Genomic DNA, 8,208 nt, shown 5'->3' with positions numbered 1-8,208 from the left:
CATGGCTTTTCATTTAGACAGAAGAGAGGTATGCTTTGAAAAAAAAGAAGAAGAAAAGCAGTAGAAAATGGCAAACAACCAAAACCCAGCAAAATCCAGTGCATTTATCATAATGAAATCTGTATGAGGGCAGAGACCATGCCGGCCCTATCCACCTCTGCACCCTTTCTGCCAAGTATAGGGCCCCAAATGCAGAAGGCAGCCAATAGCTGTTTGTTTCACTGTAAGTTAATGAATTAAAAGGGAATCTCTGGAAGTATCCTCTAAGTACACAGTATTGTGCAACAGAATGTCCTCTAGAAATGATATATTGGCGTCTTTCTTGCAGGCAGTTCCATGAATGTTATTAAATAGGTTTGTTCTTAAATGAGTGGCTCTTATCTTTGAAAAGTAAAGTTTCTCTAATAAAGTCTATCTTCAGCAGAAATGGGAGAGTAACTGCAGGTGAAAAAGTTCTTTGAAGTCCTGTAAGATAGCCAAGACATGGCTTTTCTTTCATGACGGCAGTGGTGGGCTGGATGGCTATCCATACATAAAAAATAACATGTAAAGAAAATGTACAAGTTTTGAGTAAGAACAACCCCTATTTTAGCCACAGCTCTCTAACATCTATAATTGAAGATAGCAGATGCATCCGGACTATTGTGGAAACAAAATAAAATATTGTATAAAAATGCCCACAAAAATTAGAGGGTAAATATGATATATTAGTGTACTAGAATTCCCATAACAGAGTATCATAGATTGATTGGCTTAAAGAACAGAAATTCATTTGCTCACAATTCTGTATCCTAGAAGTCCAAGATTAAGGTATTAGTAGAGTCAATGCTCCTTGACTTGTAGATAACTTGTATTTTTTTCTGTTTTCACATGGTCCTCTCTGTGTGTGTTTATGTCCTAATCTCCTTTTTCATAAGGATACATGTCATATTGAATTAAGGTCACTTCAATGACCTGGTTTTAGCTTATTTATCTTTTTAAACACCATATCTCAAAAAAGAGTCACACCTTTTAGAAACTGGGGGTTAACACTTTAATATGTATATTTTACAAAATTCACAGCTTACAAAATATAATCTCCTTTTTTTTATTTCCTCAACCTTGTTTTTTGGTAGGATTTTTGTTTTCTAAGCCATTAAAACTTGTTGGAAAATAAAATACTCTCCCACCCCAAAGCTAAGCATGGATGAGGGACTGACGTGGCAGCATGAATATTGTTCTCTGGGGTCAGAATTTATTCTCAGATGTAATGTAGATTTAATGCAGATGCATCATGACATTTTTGACCGGATATGAAATGAGTAGCTTTATCAGTGACTTTAAAATATTTTGTATATTTATACATAGTCAAGCATTTAAAAGGAAAGAAATTGGGGTTCATGGGCTACTTTCAACTCATTTGACCACTCTTAAAACCCAATTCCCAATAACCCGTTGTAAAAACCAGAAACAGATGTAATAAAACGAAGTACAGAGATTCTCCATGTTGCAGAACTTATGGATTGTCCTGAGCGAACTCAGACAGGTGCAATATTACCGGTGTTGTATTCTGTGCATAGTAAAATTGATATAAAGAGCACCTCAATAGAAGAGATACAGTCTGCTGTGAAGAGTTTATAACACTTGTCATAATGGATCTGTCAGAAGAAAAAATGTTTACAGTTCATTGCGGAATATAAAATGTTTGCTAAATCAGCAGTAAAAGTCGAAGCTCAAATAAATTTGCAGCAAGGGTAGCAACACAACACAACATAACATAAATACACCCAGCAGGAGAGTGGGAGGGAAGAAAAAAATGCAGCAACCACTTAGTTCCGAACAGGATTTGATTTATGACATAAATAAATAGAAGGAGTATTAGGAAGATTAGTGCATTAGAATTTTAGCACAAATCAAGACGCCCTGTGCTGGTGGGATTGCTTGCACAACAATAAACTGTGCCAAGATCAGGTAAGTTGCTGCAGCTTCTTACTGAGCTCAAGTTAAGCTGGGGGTTTCTGAATTGCAGCAGCAATGTAAGTGTTGTTGATGATGCTAGGATGCCCAATTGAAATTCAAACATGTAGACCATCGCCTGGTCATTCATTGACTTGGCTCATTGTAGATAGCAGAGGGTTGCTAGATCTAAGGTTTGAGACTGGAAAGAAAGGACTAAAGAAGGAAGAAAGGAAGGGAGGGAGGCATAGAGAGAGAAAGGAGAGAAGGAGGGAGGGAGGGAAGGAGGGTAGGAGGAAATGAAAGAGATTAGGTAATAAAAGTTAAAACTATTTTAGAAAGTGCCTTTTTTGTGGTAGGGATTTAGGAAATACACGTAAACATATACAATATAACCAGGGAAGGTTCTGACAGCCATGTTGGTCTTCTGTGACTCTCCTTTTCTGGTTAGAACTGTGCCCATCAGCAGTGATCCACAAATCCAAGTTAGACAAATCAGCTGTTTTCTGCCAGAATTTGAAGCTGTTTCTGAATGAGGCAGTCTCTATGTCATTAAATTTGAAATATGCTAGCTTCCCTGGGATGGTGCATGCACTACAGCCAACAACTGGCCTGGGGGGAGGATATGTACTTTTCTTGATCCCAGTTGCTGCTGCCAAATCAGTCTTCCCTCCACCTTCACAAAACTTCCTTCTGTCTAGCTTTGCTGCCCTCAACTACATACGCATGGGTGAATTTTTTTATCCTTGAAGATTTTAGCCTTTGGTTTGCTGCTTCACTCTTCAGCATTGCTCTCATCATAACTATTGGTGACTTTAATGTCCATCTAAGATGTTATTTCTATTGTTTTGGACTTTCACTGTTTGGCCTTCTCTGATCTCATAATCAAATCCTTCACCCTACATTTACCACCCACTGCCATAGTCAAGCCCCAGGACTGATTATTATCTGTAAACATAAGCCCTCCATATTCCAAGTAACTGCTTAAAGCAATTACCTGGTTCTAACATATTTTCCATCCTACTTGGGCCTTCAGGCTTTTGGCCTACCTTCATTTTCCTTACCCTCTGTGTCCTCACTTTGATTCTTGGACAGTTTAACCCATGATTACAATAACTTTCTTGCATGTAGCTTCATTCATATCTCTCATTTTATGTATTCACCAGATGAAATTCCAACCTTGATTATCTGTCTTACCACAGTTTGACTAATCCTTATAGCTGAACATAGTTGGAGTAAAAACATACAGCCACTCCGCATTGTCATAATTTAAAGTCTTGGCCCCTTTTCTCAGGTGGACACTTACTTTTGTCCAGGAATCCTAGCTGCATTGCTCTAGCTAGTCAGTAGCTCTTCACATGATAGTCCACACCTTCTCTTCTTTCCATAAACATCCCAAACCTCCTCTTCCCTCCTCTTTCTTAGCTGTGTGATTTATATTCTACTCCAGTGAGAAGGTAAAAACTGAGGACAGAACTTCCACAAATTTTCTTCCAGATATTTGCATATTTGCCCCTGCTTTCCTCTTGTTTACAATGGAAGAATTGCTTTCACTTCTCTCTGAGGTCAGCTTGTGCATGACTGCCAGCCCATCTTACCCACTTGAGAAGATAATTTGCGTAATTCTACCTTCTCTCTGCCATTATTAACTTTCCTTATCTACCGGCTCATGCCTTCATGCTTACAACCCTACGATAATATCTCCCATCTTAAGGAGCAACAACAAAAACCACTCTGTTGACTTTAATCTCTCCGATCATTGTGGCAATATTTCCATACCACTCTACAAAATTGCTTCTGTAAATGTCGATATTGACCTTGTGACTAAATCCAACAATCCTCATTCTAGTTATCCTATTACCAGAATTTGATGCAGTTGATTGATACAATTTTAAGGCTTTCTTCCACGGCTGGTAGGACACTCGGCACTCTTGATTTTTCTCTAATTTTACTGACCTCTTGATGTCAGTGTCTTTTCTAGTCCTCTTTAATTCCCCCCAGCAACTGAAATTCTCAAGAGTTAGAATTCTTTATCTGTATTCACTCTCTCTGTATTTCATTGTTCTCATCTAGACTCATGAATCTAAATACCATTTATCTGTTTTTGACCCCACAAATATATATCTCTATTTCAAACTTCCCTCTTGAAATTCAGATTCATACATCAAATTTTCTACCCAACTTCTCTACTTGATGCGTAAAGTGTATCCCAAATTGTATTTAGTCCAAAAGCTGAATATCTGATATTCATTCTTTTGTGTCCTTCAGCCACCAATTCCATAAAATAACAATTGCATTATTCTAGTTGAAAGAGCCAAACATTTATGGAAAAAAGGTGCCTATGGCCAATCTGTGGCTTTTCATCATCACCTGATGATTCAAATCTTGATCAAATCTTCCCCACTACACTAACTAATGAAATTTATAGATGTATAATGCATTTGAGCTGAGCAAGGTTATAGTCAAGCTTATTATGTGCAGGACCAAGCACCTGCACCTCATTTTTTGAGACTGTACTTTGAATAATGACTCATCAGAATTTATAAGATACAGCTGTACCAGAAAATGGGCACAAAGTATAAAAGCTAGAGACCCCAGAGCTAATTGCTTTCCTGAGCTGACATAAACCTTCGCTTCTTCTCTTATCAACTTGTGCATAGAAAAATATATAGTGATTTGGGTACTTCAGAAACCACTCATGTGAGACAAAAGGTCCCTACATGTTATTGCTATGAATTCTATATTGATTTTTAACCTGCATCCATTCTTAAAACCAAGGAAATGTGATCCTTTTAAAAAATTATTGTATCCAACGAATTTGCGCATCCATCCAAAACCAAGACCAGTGCTGCAGGTCAAGTGTGGTTGTCGTTGAGAATCACACGCCTCTCTTTTCCTTCTCTCCTCCCTCATACCAAATCAGTCAACACATCCTTTTGGCTGCGTCTTCAAAATAGATTCTGACTCTGATAAAGTCTCACCCATCTGCCCTGCTCTCATCCAGACTCTAGCCACAGACAATTCTCTCCTGAATACTGTAACAACTTTCTAACTAGTGTCTCTGCTCTTTCTTTTTCCACCCACCTTTTCTCAAACCTTCAGGCAGACTGCTTCTTTCATGGAATGAGTCAGATCAGGCCCCTCTTTTACTGAGAATCCTCCAGTGTTCAAAGTAAATTCCAGTACTTATAGTGACCTATAAGGTCCTACCGGGACCTGACTTTCCCTCCATCCCTGATCTTATTTATTTTGCTCTTGCCACAGATCTCTCCTTTTCAGCCATGTCACCATCCTTGTTGCTTCCTGCCAATGGCCAAAATTCCATTTAGTACTTGGTACCTGCAGGTCTTTCTGCAGGAAGACTCTGTCTCAGAATATCCATATGACGTCTCCATTCCCCTCTTCTCGGTACTTGCTCCAATGTTTTCCTCTAATGAAGTTTTCCTGGACCTGCCTCTTAAGCCATAAACATGGACTTCACAGCGACTTGGACGGATTTAGAGTCTATCATACTCAGTGATCTACCACAGAAACAAAGAACTGAGGACCACATGTTCTCCCTCAGAAGCGGACCCTGAACATTTACCATAATACTCTCAGAAAGGGATTGACAGTAGCAGGATACTGCCTGGGTGGGATGGGGGAAGGGGCACAACATCCAGAAGGAGTCCTGACCTCAAACCATGCAAAGTGGAGATGAAAGGGAGGCCCAAACTTTACCTGTATGATGACCACTTGTATACCTAATCCTGAATTATACCCTACATCTTTAAAATAAAATTTTTTTAAAAGTGAAAAAAATATTGCTCTAAAATAATTAGAAAGGCAATACAGGCTTTATTTTGCAAAAAAAAGTCAACCTCGCGCTTCTTTATTTTTATTCACACTTCTCAATAGCCATCGACACAACGAACAGTTTACTTATTTATTACCAGTCTGTCTATTAGAAAAAAAGTTTTAATAAGTCATGCTTTTTTTTTTCTTTGTTTTATTCATTTCTGAGTTTCCAGTATGTAGAACAAACCCGGGACTTGATTGAAAAAATGTGCATTGAATAAATATAGATCATGGTTTCTTAAAAAATAATATGGTATTAATAGTAGATACTCATGCTTCTCATAGGACACTGTCTTTGGACCATTTCACTCATAGTCCTGCAACTGTGAGACAACTGTTAATGGCACAAATAGTTCATTCTCTGAAGACTTGACCTTGGCTTACCAGGTGGTACCCGGTTGATTGTACTTTCCTGAGGGAGACCATCTATAGCCAATGCCTGGCTTACATAATGGTTCAAAGACTACCTCCTTGCCTTCAGAAAAGTCTAACTTTAAGGTACATTTATAATGCACAGACACCTGAATCAAACTGAAGGTGAAGTCTTCAACTGAAAACAGAAAACAGAAACTGACTTGGCATTTTGCCTTTCTCCATTCTGATTTCTTCACTCTTCTTCTCTTCATCTTCTCTTTTTAATGAATCACTTGAACAAGAGTAATCAGCTTAAGCTCTGATTCTAGAGAACCCAACCTAGAAATCCTAAAAGGAGGATGAGAATTCATAAACCATAATTAAGCACGTTCCTTCCTATCTATATTTTTAAAGAAAAATAGAGAAAGCAGTGAAATGGAGAAGCAACTATTTCTAGAGCATTTCAATGAGACCCTATTAAAAGTGACATATTATGCCATTGTGGGGTTTTTTGGCATGTGTGCAGAATAAAATACAATCTCCCAGACTTCTGATTCAGTTCTTGCCTTCATTGTATTTGAGTTTTATGGAAAAATTGACTCTAGTTTTAGATGATCTATAAGAACTAGGATTTTTTAGGTACTTTGAGACACATGTAAATTTTGGATTTAAAACAAAAAATCTTAATGTATAGGGCTGAATATCCTGAGATTGTTTCAGGATACAAAATCAAGGTACAAAAATCAGTAACATTTCTAAACCAATAATGTCAAGTTGAGAATCAAATCAGGAACTCAATTCCTTTTACAATAGATAAACACACACACACACACACACACACACACTCACACACACACACCCTAGGAATATATTTAACAAAGAAGATAAAATATTCCTACAAGGAAAACTACAAAACACATGTGGAAGAAAGTGTAGAGAGACACAAATAAATGGAAAACATCCTATGTTCATGAATTAAAATAATCAATATAGTTAAAATGACCACACCACCCAAAGCAATTCTGTCAAATATGGATATAATTCAGTGCAATTCCTATCAAATTACCAATGACTATTTTACACAGAATTAGAAAAAAAAATTCTAAAATTCATATAAAACAAAAAAAGAACCTGGATAGTCAAAGCAATCCTATACAGAAAAGAACAACACTTGAGGCAAAACATTACACAACTTCAAATTATTAAAAGGCTATAGTAACCAAAACAGCATAGCACTGGTATGAAAATAGACACATAGATCAATGCAACGGCATAGATAATCCAGAAATAAAGCCACATATCTATAACCAACTGATCTTTGGCAAAGTCAACAAAATATACAGTGGGGAAAGTATATCCTAATTGATAAATGGTGCTGGGTAAATTATATAGCCATATGCAGAAGAATAAAAATGGGCCACTATCTCTCACCTTGTTCAAAAGTGAACTGAAGAAAAATTAAAAAATTAAATATAACTTGAAACTATAAAAATCCTAGAAGAAAGCTTAGAAAAAACTCTTTTGAATATTGACCTCAGCAAAGGATTTATGACTAAAACTTCAAAAGCAAATACAATAAAAACAAAAATAGACAAATAGAATTAGTTGAATAGAAAGGCTCTGCATGGCAAAAGAAATAATAAACAGAGTAAACAGACAACCTAATGAGAGAAAATATTTGCAAACTATGCATCTGGCAGAGAAATCTATAAGAAACCCAAGCAGCTCAATAAGAAAAAACAAATAACTATTAAAAAGTGGGTGAAGGATATAAACAGACAATTCTGAAAAGAAGACATACAAGCAACTAACAAATGTGGAAAATGCCCAACATTATTAATCATCAAGGGAATGCAAACTAAAACCACAATGAGATCATCTTACACCAGTCAGAATGGTTATTATTAAAAAGTCAGAAAACAACAGATGTGGGCAAGGATGTAGAGAAAAGGAAAGGTTTAAACACTGTTGGCGGAAATGAAGTCAGTACAACCTGCATGGAAAACAATATGGATATTTCTAAAATAACTTAAAAAGAACTGTAATTCAACCCAGGAATACCACTTCTGGGTATGTACCCAA

This window comes from Carlito syrichta, unplaced genomic scaffold, assembly GCF_000164805.1.
Source record: "Carlito syrichta isolate Samal-C Ts95f unplaced genomic scaffold, Tarsius_syrichta-2.0.1 Scaffold302338, whole genome shotgun sequence".
NCBI lineage: Eukaryota > Metazoa > Chordata > Mammalia > Primates > Tarsiidae > Carlito > Carlito syrichta.
The sequence above is the reverse complement of the archived record's forward strand: the minus strand, read 5'-3'. Positions refer to the sequence as shown.